This window comes from Schistocerca gregaria, chromosome 2 (assembly GCF_023897955.1).
Source record: "Schistocerca gregaria isolate iqSchGreg1 chromosome 2, iqSchGreg1.2, whole genome shotgun sequence".
NCBI lineage: Eukaryota > Metazoa > Arthropoda > Insecta > Orthoptera > Acrididae > Schistocerca > Schistocerca gregaria.
This window is the reverse complement of record NC_064921.1, coordinates 215,621,261-215,643,716: the sequence shown is the minus strand read 5'-3', so window position 1 is coordinate 215,643,716 and position 22,456 is coordinate 215,621,261.

The following is a 22,456-nucleotide window of genomic DNA, read 5'->3' as shown; positions in this document are numbered from 1 at the left end:
AAGGAGTTTCAGCAAATAAAAAGATGATAAAGACTGCTTGAGACCGAGTACGAGTGAAGCAGGCTCTCAAATGTAGATGTCTTGTCGACGGAATACGACAGAACTGCTGAAGCTGACTGCAGCGAAATATTTAACGAGACTGCTTACTTAAAGCAAGAAAATGCGAAGAAAAACTGTAGTGAATACAGAATTATTGGAAAGATTTCTTCTCAGCTTGTAATGGAAACTGCTTTCTTTTTTATTTCTGATTACTAATTTATGTATATTAAGAGTTTATGAGGATGAAACTAAAACCTATTTTTTAATATACATCATACTCAAGCCAATGTACAGTGGCTGCCGTAAACAGTATGATACGGATTTTGTTTTACTTTTTAGCAAGTTTATTTACTAGAATGATATATCTAATTTAGAGAGTGCAGTAAAGTTTATTTCTGTAACATTTTTCAGTAAGGCTTAATTTGCATTAACCTTTCAAAATGATAATTTTTGCTAAATCAGCAAATAAGTAATTGAACAAAGATGTTTTTAGGAAGGACGGCGAGCGGGGTGGGGGGGGGGGGGGGAGGGGGGGGGGAGACATGGGATCATGGGATCGCCTCGATACGCCTTTGTCTGCAGTAACGTGTTATTCAAATGTTGAAATTTGTGTGAAATCTTATGGGACTAAACTGCTAAGGTCATCAGTCCCCAAGCTTACACGCTACTTAACCTACATTGTCCTAAGGACAAACACACACAACCATACCCGAGGGAGGACTCGGAACCTCCGCCGGGACCAGCCGCACAGTCCATGACAGCAGCGCCTTAGATCGTAACGTGTTATTACTCCAAAACAATGTGTCTCTCTTTTGAAAACACTCTTTCACATAATTTTGTGTCGTAGAACTAAGATAGTTAGTTAAAATGAAGGTCGGTGTACACTATCTTAAAGTACATCCTAGTTGCGTCATTTACAAATGTAATATACTTTCGTCGGTTTACTAACTTCCCTAGGAAATAGAGCAATTTGATCATTAAGGATCCATACAGCACAGTTGCTAGCAATTTAGCTCCATTGACGGCTGGGATGTTCACTTAACACGCTTACCATCCTTTCCACCGCGCATTTTCATTAAGAGAGAAAGAGAGAGAGAGAGAGAGAGAGAGGGTGGGAATAGGGAGGCGAGCAGTTCATACGCGTGAACAGAGTTTCTAAGGAGCCGCTTAAACTGCAGCAGCTGCCAACTTGTTTATGGAGCACTTTGGGAACATTGCACTTCCAATAGCCCATTTCACGGCAAAATGCTTGTCGGGGTAGCTCGAAGACATCTTCGTTGTCTGGCGTTGCTATAGAGAAACTTGGCAAGAGTTCTCTCTAACACCTTAACAGCATAAATGAAAATGTCATTTTCGCGGTGGAAGTAGAAGACAACGACCGCCTCGTAGACCTCGGTATTGCCATCAAGAAGAAGGCAAGTGGCACCTGGGACATGAAATATGTAGCAACTACACGCCTATACTTGTCCCTAGATGTTTCGCATAGCCAGCGTCAGAGAAACTTCAACACCAAGCTTTTACGATCTCACGCACAGATACACAGCTGTACGCGATGATTGCGCCATTGAATTTATGGTAATTATGGTATACACTATCTGATGAAAATCGTCAGAACCCATATTATAGACGTTACTATGGGTGTGTCCACCCTCCTCGTTTATGATGAGCTGGACTCTGCTGCGGACGCTTTCAGTGAAGTGTCTGAATGTCTGTGGAGGAATTACAACACTCCCCTTGCGTTTCCTGTGGTTATAATAGTGTAACCGCACACGCGAGGTTGTCGTTGGTGATGAACAAACCTGTTACACCTCACGGTTACTCTGAAATTCACTCGCTTTGCGCCTTCAGAGATGTCCGTTCACTGCAGTGGTTGAAGTTGGTTGTGGACTCGTAAAGATATGGCTGATGGGGCACTGTAATTATGATAATTGGAAGACATTTGGAAAAGAGCACAAAATATAACTTTTTCTACAGGCTGCTATTTAGAGATTCCAGTAGTTTTAATCGAATCACAGTTCACTGTACACTTAATGCGTTACACAAAAGTACACTGACGGAAGAAAATCGCAACACTAAAAAATGATTAATGTAGGGTAATGGAATTTCTTGAATACATTTGTGTAGGTAACATGTTTAAGTGATTAGCATTACAAGATAATAGGTTAATGTAACCGCGAGATAAGCCATTGCATATGTGAACTACCGGTACATTAATAACTGGTGTAACTGCCAGAATGTTAAATGAGAGGAGGCAGACAGGCATGCATTGTGTTGCACAGGTGCTGGATGTCAGTTTGTGGACTAATGTTCCATGTCTGTTGTACTTGGCCACTCTTTATAGGGATGGTTAATGCTGGTTGTGGATGACGCTGGAATTGTCGTCCGATGATGTCCTATATGTGCTCAACTGGAGACAGATATGGCTATCGAGCAGGCCAAGGCAACATGTCGACACTCTGTAGAGCATGCTGGATTACAACAGCGGTATGTGGTAGAGCGTCATCCTGTTGGAAAACATCCCTTGGAATGCTGTACACGAAAAGGCAGCACAACACGTCGAATCACCCGATTGACGCAACAATTTGCAGTCAGGGTGCGTCGCATAACAACGCGAGTAATCCTGCTGCCGTATGAAATTAGGCCCCAGAACATAACTTCAGGTGTAGCTCCAGTGCGTGTAGCACACAGACAGGCTGGTCGCTGTTCCTCAACTGACCTCCTCTTAACCAACACGGCCATCACTGGCACCGAGGCAGAACCAGCTTTCATCAGAAAACACAACAGACCTTCACACAGCCCTGTAACGAGCTCTCACTTGACACCACTGAAGTCACAAATGGCGGTGGTTTGGGGTCAGTGGAATGCACGGCACAGCGCCTCTGGGTCGGAGCTGTCTTTGAAGTAATCGATTTTTAACAGTTTCTTGTGTCAGTGTGATGCCCACTGCTGCTCAGATTCCTGTGGAATGTACAGTAAGATGAACCAGAGCTCCACGCCGAACACGATGGTCTTCCCTCTCGGCAGTGCCACGTGGCTATCCAGAGACCGGTCTTCTCGTGTCCGTACGTTCTCGTAACCACCGCTGCCAGGAATCACGTACTGTGGCCACACTCCTGCCAAGCCTCTGTGCATTATTGCAGAAGGACCGTCAAGCTTCTCATAGTCCTATTACACGACTTCATTCACACTCAGTGAGCTGTCGATAATGGCGTCTTTGTCACTTTAAAGGCGTTTACGCAACTCACCATGTATAATCCCAAAGGTAACGATCATTATCGTTACAGCGTGTATTTAAAGCAAACCTGATTTCCGTCCTTATGGAGCCGCTACTAGCCCCACAGTTGTGCGACTGGCGCGAAATTTGAATAGACATCATCTTTCAGATGCAACACGACTACCAACTTCGGTTTATGTCTCACAATTCCTTCAACTTCCGTTTATATCTCACAACTCCTTCTTCGTGGTGCAATTTTTTTGTGTCAGTGTATATTAGTTATCAATAAAACTGCATTTGTGGGCAGATTATAATTACTCCAAAGGCGCATACGCGACTGGCCAGTGGCTAAGCAGTCATAAGGAGCATTTTTAAAGATATTTCGCAACTGTGGTGTCACCGCCAGACACCACACTTGCTAGGTGGTAGCCTTTAAATCGGCCGCGGTCCGGTAGTATACGTCGGACCCGCGTGTCGCCACTATCAGTGATTGCAGACCGAGCGCCACCACACGGCAGGTCTAGAGAGACTTCCTAGCACTCGCCCCAGTTGTACAGCTGACTTTGCTAGCGATGGTTCACTGACTTCTACGCTCTCATTTGCAGAGACGATAGTTAGCATAACCTTCATTTACGTTATTTGCTACTACTTAGAAAGGCGCCATGATCAGTTTCTATTGACCTCAGAATGAGATTTTCACACTGCAGCGGAGTGTGCGCTGATATGATACTTCCTGGCAGATTAAAACTGTGTGCCCGCGAAAGGCAAAGGTCCCGAGTTCGAGGCTCGGTCGGGTACGCAGTTTTAATCTGCCAGGAAGTTTCAGTTTCTATTGATGTTGTAAATCATGTACCGTCAAGAGCGACGTTCGTCATTAATGGATTAAAGTTAAGTAATCCACCAGCTACGTCCGTTTTTCTCAATTATAATTCCCTTCTCATGTTCCAGACCTCACGCCAGCCTGTGTGAGCTAAAACGCGTGCATTTCGGCCTCACAGATGCTGCTTCAAGACAAACTGCATTATTATACACTCCTGGAAATGGAAAAAAGAACACATTGATACCAGTGTGTCAGACCCACCATACTTGCTCCGGACACTGCGAGAGGTCTGTACAAGCAATGATCACACGCACGGCACAGCGGACACACCAGGAACCGCGGTGTTGGCCGTCGAATGGCGCTAGCTGCGCAGCATTTGTGCACCGCCGCCGTCAGTGTCAGCCAGTTTGCCGTGGCACACGGAGCTCCATCGCAGTCTTTAACACTGGTAGCATGCCGCGACAGCGTGGACGTGAACCGTATGTGCAGTTGACGGACTTTGAGCGAGGGCGTATAGTGGGCATGCGGGAGGCTGGGTGGACGTACCGCCAAATTGCTCAACACGTGGGGCGTGAGGTCTCCACAGTACATCGATGTTGTCGCCAGTGGTCGGCGGAAGGTGCACGTGCCCGTCGACCTGGGACCGGACCGCAGCGACGCACGGATGCACGCCAAGACCGTAGGATCCTACGCAGTGCCGTAGGGGACCTCACCGCCACTTCCCAGCAAATTAGGGACACTGTTGCTCCTGGGGTATCGGCGAGGACCATTCGCAACTGTCTCCATGAAGCTGGGCTACGGTCCCGCACACCGTTAGGCCGTCTTCCGCTCACGCCCCAACATCGTGCAGCCCGCCTCCAGTGGTGTCGCGACAGGCGTGAATGGAGGGACGAATGGAGACGTGTCGTCTTCAGCGATGAGAGTCGCTTCTGCCTTGGTGCCAATGATGGTCGTATGCGTGTTTGGCGCCGTGCAGGTGAGCGCCACAATCAGGACTGCATACGACCGAGGCACACAGGGCCTACAGCCGGCATCATGGTGTGGGGAGCGATCTCCTATACTGGCCTTACACCTCTGGTGATCGTCGAAGGGACACTGAATAGTGCACGGTACATCCAAACCGTCATCGAACCCATCGTTCTACCATTCCTAGACCGGCAAGGGAACTTGCTGTTCCAACAGGTCAATGCACGTTCGCATGTATCCCGTGCCACTCAACGAGCTCTAGAAGGTGTAAGTCAACTACCCTGGCCAGCAAGATCTCCGGATCTGTCCCCCATTGAGCATGTTTGGGACTGGATGAAGCGTCGTCTCACGCGGTCTGCATGTCCAGCACGAACGCTGGTCCAACTGAGGCGCCAGGTGGAAATGGCATGGCAAGCCGTTCCACAGGACTACATCCAGCATCTCTACGATCGTCTCCATGGGAGAATAGCAGCCTGCATTACTGCGAAAGGTGGATATACACTGTACTAGTGCCGACATTGTGCATGCTCTGTTGCCTGTGTCTATGTGGCTGTGGTTCTGTCAGTGTGATCATGTGATGTATCTGACCTCAGAAATGTGTCAATAAAGTTTCCCCTTCCTGGGACAATGAATTCACGGTGTTCTTATTTCAATTTCCAGGAGTGTATTTATATTGTAACCGTCTCTGAACTGTTCCTCTGCTTTACACAGTAGGCAATTAACGTTTCAGTAAACACAACAAGGTGACCACACTCTAATAGCGAATACACGCCCATACCATAATACCACCACCTCTCCACTTTACTGTTGTCACTGGACATGATGGTAAGTACGTTCTTCACGTCACGAATCGCCATGCCCCTCCCGCCGGGGGTTCGAGTCTTCCCTCGGGCGTGTGTGTGTGTACATGTTTGTGTGTGTTGTCGTTAGCATTAAGTTAGTTTAAGCAGTGTGTAATTCAGGGCCAGCGCAAACCCAAGTGCCACTCTGTGCGAGCTGCTAGATTCCCCACCCCCACCCCCCACCCCCCGTTTTTTCCTTTACCTTCTTTTTTTCTTCTTTTTTTTACAAAAGTTTGTGGAATTTTATTTAAACAAATCTGTAGTAAATGTCAGCAATCAATCAAAATTTTTGTTTTTACTTTTCAGATCTACCTAGGTTTCGGCCACTGAGTGGCCAGTCTCAAAGCTTTTAATGTGTGCTTACATCTAATCCGTCATGTTGACAGTTACATTCAGCATGATGGTATAGATGTAAACATAACTCAAAACATTGAGAATAGCCACACTGTGTCCCCTAAATCTATGTAGATCAGGAAAATAAAAACAAAAATTGCGTCTGATTGGTGACATTCTCTGCAGATTTGTACAAAACAGTCGCTGGGCACCAGCTCAAAAATGGAGTCAAACCTGATTGAAGAAATCTAGCTAATTTTAATAAGCCTTGTGAATTTACAAAAATGTTCAAATGTGTGTGAAATCATATGGGACTTAACTGCTAAGGTCATCAGTCCCTAAGCTTGCACACTACTTAACCTAAATTATCTTAAGGACAAACACACACAGCCGGCCGCGGTGGTCTCGCGGTTCTGGGCGCGCAGTCCGGAACCGTGCGACTGCTACGGTCGCAGGTTCGAATCCTGCCTCGGGGATGGATGTGTGTGATGTCCTTAGGTTAGTTAGGTTTAAGTAGTTCTAAGTTCTAGGGGACTAATGACCACAGCAGTTGAGTCCCATAGTGCTCAGAGCCGTTTTTTTAAACACACACACCCCTGCCTGAGGGAGGACTCGAACCTCCGCTGGGACCAGCCGCACAGTCCATCACTGCAGCGCCCCTGACCGCTCGGCTAATCCGCCGCGGCATGAACTTACAGTTAACGTAAATAAACATTTTTAATGGTTGTGATCAGATAATGTATTCAACGGAAAACAAACTATGTTTACAATTTAACGATAATTTGGTTTGGACAATAATATTTACAATAACTATTTAATGTTGAACAAAATAAGAAACAACAAAGTAAATAACCAAGAAACTGATCATAATATAAAAATTTTAAAAAATACTAGACAAATCGAACCTTCCTGGCTTTTGCTTGAGCAAACTCTTTCGCACGATCTGTGTAATTTAAGTCATCTGCAAACTCGTGCTCAATCGATATTATTGCAAGATAATTCAAACAAGTTTGGTGCATCATTGATCGGAGGTAAGTCTTTATCAATTTCAGTTTTAAGGAACTTCTCTCTCCACTCGCAACTGTCACTGGGTGTATTAGGAGAATTCTCAGAGCAATGTTAACATTAGGGCAAAAATTACGTCTTCCTATAAACTTCAGAGACTCTTTTGGACCTATTCCAGGTTTCAGCAATGTTGAAAGCACTTTCAGTTCTTCCCTCAACTCTAGTGCGCTAATGTCACTTGACTCATGATCTTGCAAAATCCCTGCGAGGTTTTTCCACTTCGTGTTCAGGCTGTCAGGAGGTGCATTCTTCAGCTCGCCGATGTCGTAGAGAAAATCAAAATAATCACAATGAGATTTCAGTTGATTGAATCTCTCGTCCAAAGATGTGGTTAGTATATCTAAAAGATAATAGTAGAATTCAATCTCGTAATATTTAATTGGGTCATCTAATGTCTCATCCCTTCTTCATAGGTAAAATGTACTGGCTTCTTACTTCGTCGCTGGGAAACACTTATCTGTGGTAACGTTAGATCTTCTTGCTCTAATTCTGTAGCCAATTCTTTGGTATCCGTCAAGAAAGACACAAACTTTTCTTCTGTTCTGCAGGTCTCAAATTATGCTTTCGTTTTTTCAAGCATTTCCACGGCATCACAAACATTAATGTCAGTGGTCTGGACGGTCTTACTGGCTACACTGATGTGAAGCAGAGCGTCGTACCAGATTACCAGAGAACTGAGAAAGGTGTAATGTTTTATTTGATTCGCAAGTGAGGTTGCTTCGTGGGCGGTCATGCCATCAAATTCTTCTGCTATCTGAACAGGTGCATCATAAACGACTCCAATTTGAAACATGAGGGGAGTAAGTGCATCGATGCGACTTTCCCACCTAGTAGCACTCAGTGGCTTCAGCGACAGGTTAGGCAGATACTCCTTCAAGACATCCCAACGTCGAACGGAAGAAGAGAAGAAGTCATACAAGCTTTTCACTGTCAAAAACATGGAAACAGCATATTTAGAAGACATAGCGGCATCGTTTACAACAAGATTCAATGAGTGACTGCTACATGGTACATAAAATGCTCTCTTGTTCATATCTCAAATTTTTTCTGGAGACCAGACTTCTTTCCTTTCATGTTTCTACATCTACATCTACATGTATACTCCGCAAGCCACCCAACGGTGTGTGGCGGAGGGAACTTTACGTGACACTGTCATTACCTCCCTTTCCTCTTCCAGTCGCGTATGGTTCGCGGGAAGAACGACTGTCTGAAAGCCTCCGTGCGCGCTCTAATCTCTCTAATTTTACATTCGTGATCTCCTCGGGAGGTATAAGTAGGGGGAAGCAATATATTCGATACCTCATCCAGAAAAGCACCCTCTCGAAAGCCTGGCGAGCAAGCTACACCGCAATGCAGAGAGCCTCTCTTGCAGAGTCTGCCACTTGAGTTTGTTAAACATCTCCGTAACGCTATCACGCTTACCAAATAACCTTGTGACGAAAGGCGCCGCTCTTCTTTGGATCTTCTCTATCTTCTCTATCTCCTCCGTCAACCCGATCTGGTACGGATCCCACACTGATGAGCAATACTCAAGTATAGGTCGAACGAGTGTTTTGTAAGCCACCTCCTTTGTTGATGGACTACATTTTCTAAGGACTCTCCCAATGAAAACCTGGTACCCGCCTTACCAACAGTTAATTTTATATGATCAGTCCACTTCAAATCGTTCCGCACACATACTACCAGATATTTTACAGAAGTAACTGCTACCAGTGTTTATTCCGCTATCATATAATCATACAGTAAAGGATCCTTCTTTCTATGTATTCGCAATATATTACATTTGTCTATGTTAAGTGTCGGTTGACACTCCCTGCACCAAGTGCCTATCCGCTGCAGATCTTCCTGCATTTCGCTACAATTTTCTAATGCTGCAACTACTCTATATACTACAGCATCATCCGCGAAAAGCCGCATGGAACTTCCGACACTATCTACTAGGTCATTTATATATATTGTGAAAAGCAATGGTCCCATAACACTCCTCTGTGGCACGTCAGAGGTTACTTTAACGTCTGTAGACGTCTCTCCATTGATAACAACATGGTGTGTTCTGTTTGCTAAAAACTCTTCAATCCAGCCACACAGCTGGTCTGATATTCCGTAGGCTCTTACTTTGTTTATCAGGCGACAGTGCGGAACTGTATCGAACGCCTTCCGGAAGTCAAGAAAAATAGCATCTACCTGGGAGCCTGTATCTAATATTTTCTGGGTCTCATGAACAAATAAAGCGTGTTGGGTCTCACACGATCGGTGTTTCCGGAATACATGTTGGTTCTGGGTTTCCGAAAACTTGATACTCGAGCAAAAAACATTATTTAAAATTCTACAACAGATCGATGTCAGAGATGTAGGCCTATAGTTTTGCGCATCTGCTCGACGACCCTTCTTCAAGACTGGGACTACCTGTGCTCTTTTCCAATCATTTGGAACCTTCCGTTCCTCTAGAGACTTGCGGTACACGGCTGTTAGAAGAGGGGCAAGTTCTTTCGCGTACTCTGTGTAGAATCGAATTGGTATCCGGTCAGGTCCAGTGGACTTTTCTCTGTTGAGTGATTCCAGTTGCTTTTCTATTCCTTGGACACTTATTTTGATGTCAGCCATTTTTTCGTTTGTGCGAGGATTTAGAGAAGGAAATGCAGTGCGGTCTTCCTCTGTGAAACAGCTTTGGATAAAGGTGTATAGTATTTCAGCTTTACGCGTGTCATCCTCTGTTTCAAAGCCATCATCATCCCGGAGTGTTTGGATATGCTGTTTCGAGCCACTTACTGATTTAACGTAAGACCAGAACTTCCTAGGATTTTCTGTCAAGTCGGTACATAGAATTTTACTTTCGAATTCACTGAACGCTTCACGCATAGCCCTCCTTACGCTAACTTTGACATCGTTTAGCTTCTGTTTGTCTGAGAGGTTTTGGCTGCATTTAAACTTGGAGTGAAGCTCTCTTTGCTTTCGCAGTAGTTTCCTAACTTTGTTGTTGTGCCACGGTGGGTTTTTTCCGTCCCTCACAGTTTTACTTGGCACGTACCTGTCTAAAACTATTGCCTTGAACTTTTTCCATAAACACTCAACATTGTCAGTGTCGGAACAGAAATTTTCGTTTTGATCTGTTAGGTAGTCTGAAATCTGCCTTCTATTACTGTTGCTAAACAGATAAACCTTCCTCCCTTTTTTATATTCCTATTAACTTCCATATTCAGGGATGCTGCGACGGCCTTATGATCACTGCTCCATTGTCGTATCCTTGCCCTCTCATATTACACAATAAGATGTTTTTATCTTCCAAGAACTTGAGTACGACCTGCGTAAAAGTGGAGCTTGAAGAATCGGGCACTGGAAGAAATCCCAGGAAATGCTCCCAAATTCGGACATCGCATACACCGTCGAGTCTTTTTTCTGGAGTGAACGTGTGACAACTGTCATCTGCTCAACTTTTGAAATATCTCGTGTGCAGTCCAGAATTATACTGTAACACTTTGCAGATTTCATCATTAATAGCCGGCCGGGGTGGCCGAGCGATTCTAGGCGCTACAGTCTGGAACCGCACGACCGCTACGGTCGCAGGTTCGAATCCTGCCTCGGGCATCGATGTGTGTGATTTTCTTAGGTTAGTTAGGTTTAAGTATTTTTAAGTTCTAGGGGACCGATGACCTCAGAAGTTAAGTCCCATAGTGCTCAGAGCCATTTGAACTTTCGAGATACGAAGCAAGGTGCAGCCAGTCGCTTATACCGTTCTTTGCAATTTTTACTGTAGATGTCGAAAAAAGTTTGCAACAAAAGCAGAACACAACATCCTTGCTCTTTGAGTACATTTCTTCTAAATTCTTCAAGGAATAGCTGTAGTGCACACGGCTGAAACGGTAGTTGTCTGCGTTTTTAGGACATTCTTCAGCTTCGTTAATGCTCTCCGGAGGACCTCGCATGACCAAAGTCGTTCGAATGCAGTCGGTAATAATTTCCTGCCATCTTCCGGGATCTGAGTCAATTGTGTCTTCCAGTTAAGGCTCGCCTTCAATCCCTAGTCAGTGGTGAGTACCTCGGCTGATGTACCTCCGGTATTTTCCGAATCGGGTCGCCTAATTTCATTTCTGCCTGATGTTTCAGTCTCGGAGCTTTCGTCACAAAGCAGGTCTTGAGTCCAGACGAGTTCTATTTAACATGTTGTGGATGGCCCACAGTCAGCATTGCTACTGTATGCGGTGGTCGTAGTACTGTGTTCGTCAACTTTCTGGTCATGTCTTGAAGATAAAGATGTAGCTGCAGCAGCTCCACTAGTTTCTGTACTTTCAGGATCTATTTTTCCACCCTCGCCGCTGCTAGGTCGTTCTCTCTTTGGCTTCAAATATCGTTGTAGTGCATCCTTTTGCTTTTTATCGTCCTCTTCCTTCAGCGCCCGTCTTTTCTTACGTTCACTGCAAGACAGTCTTTTTCTATCGTCGCAGCTGGTCCTGACGGAGGTTCGAGTCCTCTCTCGTGCATGTGTGTGTGTGTGTGTGTGTGTGTGTGTGTGTGTGTGTGTGTGTGTGTTAATCCTTAGGTTAAGTAGTGTGTAAGCTTAGGGACTGATGACCTTAGCATTTAAGTCCCATAAGATTTCACACACATTTTTGAACATCTACCGGCGGACATGTTTCGATCCAGCCTGTAAGACATGTTTCGATCCAGCCTGTAAAGAATGCTTACGTGAAACTAACTGTTGATGTCAATGTACTAACTTTATTTGCAACACACTTCGCAGACAATTTCCTGATATTCCACTGCACGTAAACGGAAAATTATATTACTGTAGGATACGTTGTTCAGGAGATGAAGTCATAAGAACTGAACTGCGTGAAATTTAATTTCAGGCCGAATTTCACAACAGGCGCAGGTGAAACGGTCAAAGAGTGGGGCGGAAGACAATGGATCGAGGAAGAATGAGATGGAATAACATAATAATGCAACTAATACACACCCGGGCATCGATGGGTACTAATGCTAGTCGAAATATATTAACTCACTGCACAGCAGTTGTTCATTTCAAAGAACTGTCACTCGACATCTGTCGTAATTTCGATGTGTCACTTCTTTCGTGTCTCATTACGGAATAAGGAGTAACAAATTAGTCATCGCTGTATCACTTCACTTTTCTTCGCTTTATTTTCATTCTAGCTGTTGGGACGACGCTTGCTTATTTACTGACTTGCCAATTTTTGAACTAACAGATCATAAGAAAAATAAATTTTCCTATTCTGCAATCTTAAAGGAGAAAAATTCTAACTTATGAGTAACGTGGATGCGCAATACTGACTGTACGTTACATGAAAAGCACTTATCTATTACATCCCAAGTTGCAAGAAATTCGGACGCATCAATTCTTCTGTTCTTACGAAACGCAATGAAAGTGCTTCTGACCAATCCTGACTCCCTCAGCCAACTACCGAAACGAATACTGAAGTTTTCGTTGTAGAGAACGCAACAATACCTATTGCCTGGAAAGGCGAAGTGGTGACGCGGCAGTGCCAGAAACTAGGTCACGTGGCGAGGTACAGCGAGGCTGCGGTTAAACTAGTGCCCAAGAAGAAGACGCAAGAAGCTCACAATAAGTATGCGACCGATGATATGGATAAATGTATTATCAGGCACCAATTTCTATGGCATTACGAACAATGGAAAGAAATACGAACTTTGCGAAAACTGCACAACTTTTGTCAAACAGAAATGAGCTTCAAAGCTAGCAACGAAGCCCCTAGAAGCAATGTTCTGTCTATGAATTTTCGTTTTAGAAGGTGTAAAAATCAATGTTTTGTTTTGTGCGGACGAGAGGGCATTGTTGCTAAAAGACCATACTTTCTCAGGTTTTCATCAGAATCAAAGTGACCAGAAGTTTACTAAGATGAAACATGGATTCACACGCAATATAAGTAAATAAATGTTGGCAAAGTGGTAGTGTGGGAGTAGTATTGTCAAACGAAAGTGCCGGTCAGAGTTTAATTGTTGTTCATGCAGGCGGAGACAGGTGTCTCATGCCTCAAAAACCAAAACGTCCGACTATCACTCAGAAACGGGTAGCAAAAATTTTCAAAAATACGTTGAAACCCTACTTATGCCAGGCTTATTAGCAATGTCTTTATCCCTTGTAATTACTCGCAGCGTATTTACCCATTCTCAATACTTCTAGCAATTGTAGGTGTTGGACATGTTTGACTGTAGTAATGTTCAACCATTTTTTGATTCAGGCTTAACATGTAACCGCAGTATCGCACCTTGCATTCGGATTTCCAAATTAGATTTCGTCTTCTGCAAAATTAGTTGTGAGGAAACGCACGACGCGTAACAGACTTGCAGCGCTCCACTCATAAGAATGCTGGTGTGTACGTAGAATGAAGGCTTTCACGACCGGGTGACATGGCTGTTGATATACTTTCCGGGATGTGAGGCCGTGGTCCAAGAACTTTTTCTGTTCCTTACGTTTCGTCCAGGACTGCGCTGGACTTCCTGGACGAAACGTAAGGAACAGAAAAAGTTCTTGGACCACGACCTCACATCCCGGAAAGTATATCAACGGCACTGGCGTGTACGCCAAACTGCTTCCCCCTCTGTGTTCCTCCGGCGTAAATACGACGATGCTGCCACAGTGGAGAGGAAGAAATTAGTCCTCCTCCATCGCCTTGTTCAACAGGGGCGGCCGACAGGCAGTGGAGGCACCATGCCACAGCTCCCGAAGCCGCCCCCTCCGGGGCGGCACATTTGCCGCCCCTCGGAAAGTGCCACTCCGTGCTGCCGCACGTTTCGCACGTGCCTTGCTTCGGCCCTGGTGTAAGTCTAGGGGCCGATGGCCTCAGCAGTTTGGTCCCTTAGGAATTCACACACACACACACACACACACACACACACACACACATTATTAAGTATGTTCTCCAGGCAGTCACCACACCCAAACCATCCCATAAGCTTACATGGGGTGCAGCAGGAATAATCATCCCATATCACTCGTTACGAGTCATCCGCTGTCTATTGGCGTCTCTCTTCACACCACTGCAAGCGCCGCTGAGCGTCGACTGTGGAAATGTGTGGCGCATGGTGAGCTGCTCAACTACAGTATGCCTTTTTCAACTCCCTATTCACAGTTGTATACCTGGGAGCTCTTTGGACCTCATTGGTGATTCCTGCCGAAGATTTCATGCAGCAATTTACAGCGGCCGCCTGCAGTGCTCACTTGTTCCCGTCTGTCAGTACACGAGGTCCGCCTGCTGCTCTGGTTGAACTGTGCTCGTCTGTTCGTATTTTGACTCCCCATTCGCATCACCAACGGTCTAATTGGGCCACTTTAGAAGAGTCGAAGTTTTCCTGATGGATGTGTTTCTCACGCGACAACTAATGACTAGTCCACGATCGAAGTCGTTGCGATCGCCGGACCGGCCCGTTCTGCTGTCACTGGCTCTTTTTATACCGGCGAGTCCAGCTCTCGTGACATCTATTGATCAGTTCCGAACTATATACATGTGTCTGGCTTCTTCTGATCAGGTATGTACACTGGCCTCCATAATTTTGGAATCACCATGCTACGTATTATAACGGAGCAAGATGGAAGTAATCTATGTGAGTTATTGGTTAGAATACGGAACAGCAAGCTCAAATAACGGTTAATAATGAGAAGTACAGTATTGTGCACTTAATTATTGTACATATGCATGCGTGTTGCAACATGTTAGTGTTGCTCCCTTTTATGTAAACCGACGTTACCTGTTCAAGCAGTTCCACTAAACACGCCAGGTGTCGCGAGTAGGCAGCATGGCTATGTAGAGGTAGGTTTTTTACATTTCTGTTCACTTGTAGTTGCGTTTGCATAAAGGTATAACACGCCGCGAAAGTAATTGAAAATGGCCCCAAAGTGACAGATTCCTAATGAATCACGGGTAATTATAATCACTTTGCACCAAGAAGGCAATACAGTCCGACAAATAGCAAAGAATTTGATGATTTCCATCAGCGTAGTTGTCAAGACCATACACCAGCATTGAGAAACAGACTCCTATGGGGATCATCTTCGCTGAGGAGCATCCAGGAAAATATCAGGACGCCAGGAAAAGTATTTGGTAATGACCAGTAAACGTAACAGATTAAAAATTGTCCGTGAATTGACTGCTGAACTAAACGCAACGAGGGATACACCTGTGAGTGAGTCAACAGTGAGACGACGCCTGGCAGACAACAACCCCCGAGGTTAAGTAGTAACAAGGAAACCACTGTTGCGCCATCTCAACAAGAAGAAAAGGCTTCAGTGGGTTAAGACACACCAACACTGGGCAGCGGGGGATTGAGAGAGAGTCTTATTCACTGAAGAATCCAAGTTCGAAATATTTGGAAGTAAACGCCGTCAATTTGTACGCCATTTACTCCATGAACGCTTGAATCCTCAGTGCGTTATTCCAACTGTAAAGAATGGAGGGGGTTCTGTGATGTTATGGGGATACTTTGGAGGGAATGAAGTCAGAGATTTGGTGAAAAAAGAAGGAAAAATGAACTTAAAGGGTTATCATCCATTCTGCAGCGACATGCTAAGACATCTCGTTTGCGTCTGATTGGGAAACGGTTTGTCTTGCAGCAAGACAACTACCCGAAATATACGCCTCGCTTGTGTCAGAACTATGTGAAGTCTCTACAGGTTCGTAAAATATTGAAAAACATGGAATGGCCGCCCCAATCCCCTGATTCTAACGCAATCGAGATGCTGTGGGATGAATTGGACAGGAGGATCCGAGAACGGGAAATCATCAGTGGACCTCAATTGTGCGCCAAGTGTTAGCCCGAAAGCGCTTAACTTCGGTGATCTGACGGGAACCCCTACGTTCATTCCAGTACATTCAGCTAAAGTAATACACTCAAACAATTTATGAAAGCTCTGTCGGTTTGAAAAGTGCAGTTGTTTACAAATTTTGTCCTTCACTAAGTGATGTCGTGTACCAGTGTCGAGATGAGAGAAAAAAAAAAGGATCTGCCACTGCGGCAAGGCCGTTGGCATCTCAGAAGTTTTGGTAACCCACAAAAAGTATTCGAGAGATCGAAATGGCGCAAGAAATCTTAAATTCTCAGAAAAATACGCATAAACTCAAATCACATGGTTCAAATGGCTCTGAGGGCTATGGGATTCAACTGCTGTGGTCATCAGTCCCCTAGAACTTAGAACTACTTAAACCTAACTAACCTAAGGACATCACACACACCCATGCCCGAGGCAGGATTCGAACCTGCGACCATAGCAGCAGCGCGGCTCCGGAATGGAGCACCTAGAACCGCACGGCCACCGCGGCCGGCTACGCATAAACTATTGGGAAAGGTAATTATTATGGAAAACGCACATGAGCCACTTGAACCATTTCACTCTGGAAAAACTGCAAAAGAAGAGAATCGAAGAATTTGAAACTTGGTGTTTTAGAGAGGCAAAGGAAATTAGGTTAACAATAAGAAATAGGAACGTTCGTCACAGACTCGGTATGTATTTGGAAAAAAATTTCTGGGACAAGTAACTGCGTGTGACTATTCCACGTGTACTTGAAGAAGTTGGCGCAGGGAACGAAACGTATCGAAGCAGACATAATACTCACGACAAATTTAAAAAATATTACGGAGAAGTGAACGAATTTTAGATAATTATGGCGTGTACTCAATAAGATCAGTCACTTTTATCTTCTCTCTTTTTCCTTCTTGACCCGTCCCCTACGTTCTTTCCAGTACATACAGTTAAAGTAATACAATCAAACAATTTATGAACGCTCTGTCGGTTTGAAAAGTGCAGTTGTTTACAAATTTTGTCTGTCACTAACTGATGTCGTGTACTAGTGTCGAGATGAGAGAAAAAAAAAGGATCTGAGCACTATGGGACATAACATCTACGGTCATCAGTTGCCTAGAACTTAGAACTACTCAACCCAACGAACCTAAGGACATCACACACATCCATACCCGAGGCAGGATTCGAACCTGCGACCGTAGCAGCAGAGTGGTTCCAGACTGAAGCGCCTAGAACCGCTCGGCCATAACGGCCAGCCGAGATGAGGAGATGCTAGTGAAAATTGCTGATGAATATTGTGAAATAACGTATATAAACCGCGAGAGGACCTACGCCAATGAAAAGTTATCTACAAGTCAATACGATTTACATGGTGTATACAGAAGTTCGAAAAATAAGCATTCAGAAGATTCCATATTTTCCTAAACATCGTGAAACCTTTTGCAGCTCGGCCGCATTACAGTTGATATGGCGATATTAAAAGCAAAAGGATTTTCTGACTTGATCTCTGTGCAATATGGAACTGTGAACAAAAGACATAATATCGTTTACGTTTTCGTCCAACAAAAGATGGAAACAAGTCTTACAAAGACAATTATGGATTATTGATCTACACTTCGTTGATGAAAAACATACCGGTAAGAAGAGAGTCGACGGCGCACAAAACATGTCTAAGAAGCTGGCACCAGAAAGAAGCCACCACAGAATGTAGTTATCTTGAATAGAGAAGGGATTCTAGCTAGTTGCTTCAGTTCGCCTCCATATCACACATGAAACTTTTGTTCTGTGAAACGCATAGCACTATTTAAAACGCCACGCTACGTAGGCACTGATGAACTCTACGCAAGTATACGAAAACATGTGTAAACGAATAATATACCAGTTTTCAAACGCATGAATATATAGCTTATTTTCAAAAATGCCAGTGAAACCATGGTGATCCAGTATTTCCCCGTATTTTAATAGCAGCGTTAGAACATGTTTATAAATGTTCATATTAGTAGCACCTACTGTAACTGTTTTAGACCTGTTCGTATAGCTTAAATCGCAGCCCGCTAGCTTACAAGAGAGGGAGGCGAATGACACTCGCAGCCACCGAGAGTGCGGTTTTTGGGTGGTTTCCGACATTCATAAAAGGAAACACCGGGCTGATCCCCAATCTCCGTCTTAGTACACACGGCAGAAGAACAAGGAAAATACGACACACGCAGACAAAAATATCCCTGACAGAAACTGACGGCTATGGGGGCACGTAAGGATCGATCTACAAAATTAAAACAATGACGTGCCGAAACATGAAACAGGCTCACCACCAAGGGGCAAACACTGGGAAGAAGAAGGTGAAGCAAAATAGCAGAATAAAATTTTTGTGTAAAAAAGAAACCATCAGATATTCACTGTGCCCATTATTCTTCCATCAGACACACCTTGTACACATTACAATCAAACCGAAACTTCTCCCGACCAATACTTTTCAACATCGGATGAGTTCTCTGTAGTCTAAAGCAATTAGTCCACAATATAGGATAAGGCCAAGCCGAGCACTGAAGGATGTATTTCGTCTCATGTTACACTCGTTAAGATCAATGTAGCTCTCTCTTGCTAGGACATACACATAATAGAACTCGTTGTTTCTGCCCTCATTCTGTTGAGATATTTTCATCACGATCCAGTTTTCGGTGGAGCCAAATACTAAGTTGAAAATTTGAAATTTGACAAGGGTGGATGGACCCAGAGAGGCGCTGGGAAGGGAATTTCCTCATCCCCCCTCTCTCTACCCCCCCCCCCCCAACCTCACCTCCTCACTATAATCAATCTTCGCAGGGCGAAGACGCAATCCACCGATCGAAACTCACAATATCGGTTTGAAGAAGGTGTAATGGACATTTACTTGTAGCAGATGTATCCGGAGTCTGTTTGCGTGATATATTTAGCCTGTTTGTCATCCCCTTCGAAACTTCACCCCTCCCCTTCCCCCCACACAGTTTGGCTGTCGTAAATGCCCAGTCAGAAGATTCCCGAAATCCCGGCCTGAGTTCGTGGCCACTCTCCCTGGAAAACAAACGCATTCTTCGAGCATTCTTCGACCCATAATGAACAAAAATACATATTTATGTTTTATTGTTAATAGACGTACTCAATTAACTTGTTCGGTTTTTTAATACTATTTTAAATTTAGTATTGTGAAGTCGTTTCATTATACAAGGGAAGTTCATTAAACAGTTAATTTCCGAACAAGCTCAGCTATGTTCGCGCGGGCGTACCCTCTTTCTCCTGCGCGCACTCTCTCTCTCTCTCTCTCTCTCTCTCTCTCTCCCTCTCCCTCCCTCTCTCTCTCTCTCTCTCTCTCTCTCTCTCTCTCTCTCTCTCTCTCTCTGCAACACACACACACACACACACACACACACACACACATACATACATACACACAAACGGACAGGAAGGGGGTGGAGGAAGGAAGTGGGGTGGAGCAGTGGTAGAAGTATCTTAGGGCAGCGGAATGAAGCGTCTAGTGGACACAAAGACCTTTGTTGCTTTGCTTTCGATATTATTAATCTCTTGCTATTTACGAGGAATCCGTGTGTTTGTCAAATCGAACAGCAGAAAACACACACACGCACACACACACACACACACACATTCTAAAAGTTATGTAATACACTGACCAGTGAGAAAGCAGAGTCCGAACTTCCTTTTCGGAGGTGGAGAAGCGTTCTTCCTTCCTCCCATCGCGTACAGCGCCAGCAAAGTTTTTCTGCGAGTTAATCTCCGGACTCATTTCCTGCAACGCAGCGACAAGATAGAAGGCAATGAGAAGAAATTTCTCTGTCGGTAAGGGAGTGGCAGCACCACTGACAGATTTCTCTCATCTCATCGTCGAACTCCTCGTCCGCTGAAAAAAAGTGACGGAGAAATTCCTACAAATCCCGGCGGAGCACAAGACGGGAAGGCATTGTTTCCTGTAACGAACACTTCTCAGATGGAGCACGTCTCTCTAATCTCCAGCTTCCAAGAGAGGTTTTGGGCGCTTTGATGGTTTACTTGTGATTGCATGGAATGGGGCGTAAAATTCGAGCATCTGTTGAGCAATTACTAGCCGAATCAACAGATCATTACCGACCGATTCGAAAACTCTGCTATTTTTCTTAGGGGCTGAACTTTGTTCCATGCCACAATACCGGTCTTACTTAGCAAGTGTTACATTTGTGATAATTCGATTCTGTGGAAACATAAAACTGATTTTTCATTCATCATTCTTATTTGCTTCTTGTACTGTCCATGAGAAATTCATTCGCCCACTGCCCTCGTCGTCTAACATAAGATTATCATTTGTTTTCGGATGTAGTTAATTCACTAATTTCATTGCTGCCTGACCAAGCAAATATGTCAATGTTGATGGTGTTAGGACATCAAAATGGTTCAAATGGTTCTGAGCACTATGGGACTTAACATCTTAGGTCATCAGTAAACTAGAACTTCGACCTACTTAAACCTAACTAACCTAAGGACATCACACACATCCATGCTCGAGGCAGGATTCGAACCTGCGACCGTAGCAGACCCGTGGTTCCGGAATGAAGTGCCTAGAACCGACCGGCCACCGCAGCCGGCTTAGGACAGCAACCAGCCACAAATTTATTTTCAGTTCCTTTATTCAAAGGGTACCGTTACCGGTTTAGAATCGTTGTGATTCATCTTCAGACAGTTTACACGCTTTCTTTATGACATGTGGTGTGTTTTTTACAGATTAATTGTCCTAAAATATAAATAATACATAATTATAAACACGCCACAAACAGATGGTTGCGTTACAGATTTTCGTTGCATGTGACATACGTGAAACGTCGGTTTGGAGTGTTTGTTTTCGTAACATTCGTCCAACAGATGTAAATGCATTCCCACTGCATCCTTATTGTTGCACACGTAAATTGCTCTCACTGAACACATTAGATTTGTCACTGAGAAGATTTCTACCACGCACCACATGTTTTAATACATACAAAGAGCATACAAACATATGAGTATCACAGATTCTATGATGTATCGTAACGTTTGACGATGATGTCCTATGTTTGGAAAGGATCATATATTCATTTACGCAACTGTAATACCTTTTACACTAGTGCAGAGACATTGAATTCTTCAATTGATATTGTTAAATTAATTATAATGTTTTTTTTAAAAAAACACACCTCATGTCATAAAGAAAGCGTGTAAACCGTCTGAGGATGAATCACAAAGATTCGAAACCGGTAACGGTACCCTTTGCATAAAGGAACTGAAAGTAAATTTGTGGCTGGTTGCTGTCCTAAAACCATCAACATCTGTCTTCAAACAACAGCCACGGTCTCCATCATGTCATCATATGACAAAATTGAAATATATCAATTATTTGGGGTGACCCCGAATTTTACCCACAAAATTTCGGATATTATTGCGGGATATTCTCTGAGTATCTGTGCAGTAGGGTCACATGATCTCCGGTGTTTTTTTTACATGAAGGGCTTTCATGCAATGTATTTTTTCCTCGGCCAGTTTCAGCTAAAAAAAATGCGGATTTTGTTGTTCGACATCCTGAAATATTCCCGCTTCAGCCCCTATAGTTTTATTAAGTTGTAATCGGTGGCGGCTCTATACGCTGACATCCTTCAAACTGGCGTCTGTAACCGAGATAGCCAGCCGAAGTAGCCGAGCGGTTCTAGGCGCTACAGTCTGGACCCGCGCGACCGCTACGGTTGCAGATTCGAATCCTGCCTTGGGCATGAATGTGTATGATGTCCTTAGGTTAGTTAGGTTTAAGTAAAAGTTCTAATCCCATAGTGCTCAGAGCCATTTGAATTTTGTAACGGAGATGCAGTCCAGTCACAGAGCTGTCGTTTAGTGTCTTCCGGCGGAAAACCAGACCCTCTCAGACATTCATAGGCGCAGAATGTTTACTCAGACCTAACCTAAGGACATCACACACACACATGCCCGAGGCAGGGTTCGAACCTGCGACCTTAGCAGCAGCGCGGTTCCGGACTGAAGCGCCTAGAACCGCTCGGCCACAGCGGCCGGCATGTAATTATGATTTATTCGTTTTGTTTCCACAACTACTTTGCTTCCGTTAAAATACACATACAACAGCGAAAAAGCCTTTAATATGTAATGAGCAAAACTGAAACACAACACAGAGTTGTTGCGGCAGGAATAGTTCAGCATAGCGTCGCTGTGCAGCTCTACCCCTCTATTCCTACATACGAGTTGCACACCGAAAAATTCTTCATCAGCAAACCTGTGTATTACCGTTAACGTGCAAATGTTACTGTCAAAAAAATAAATTAAAGACAGAACAGAACTTGACAGTGAAGAATAAAGTATGCGTTACAGTTGTCAACAGCAAGTGTCCTGACTGAATGGAATAA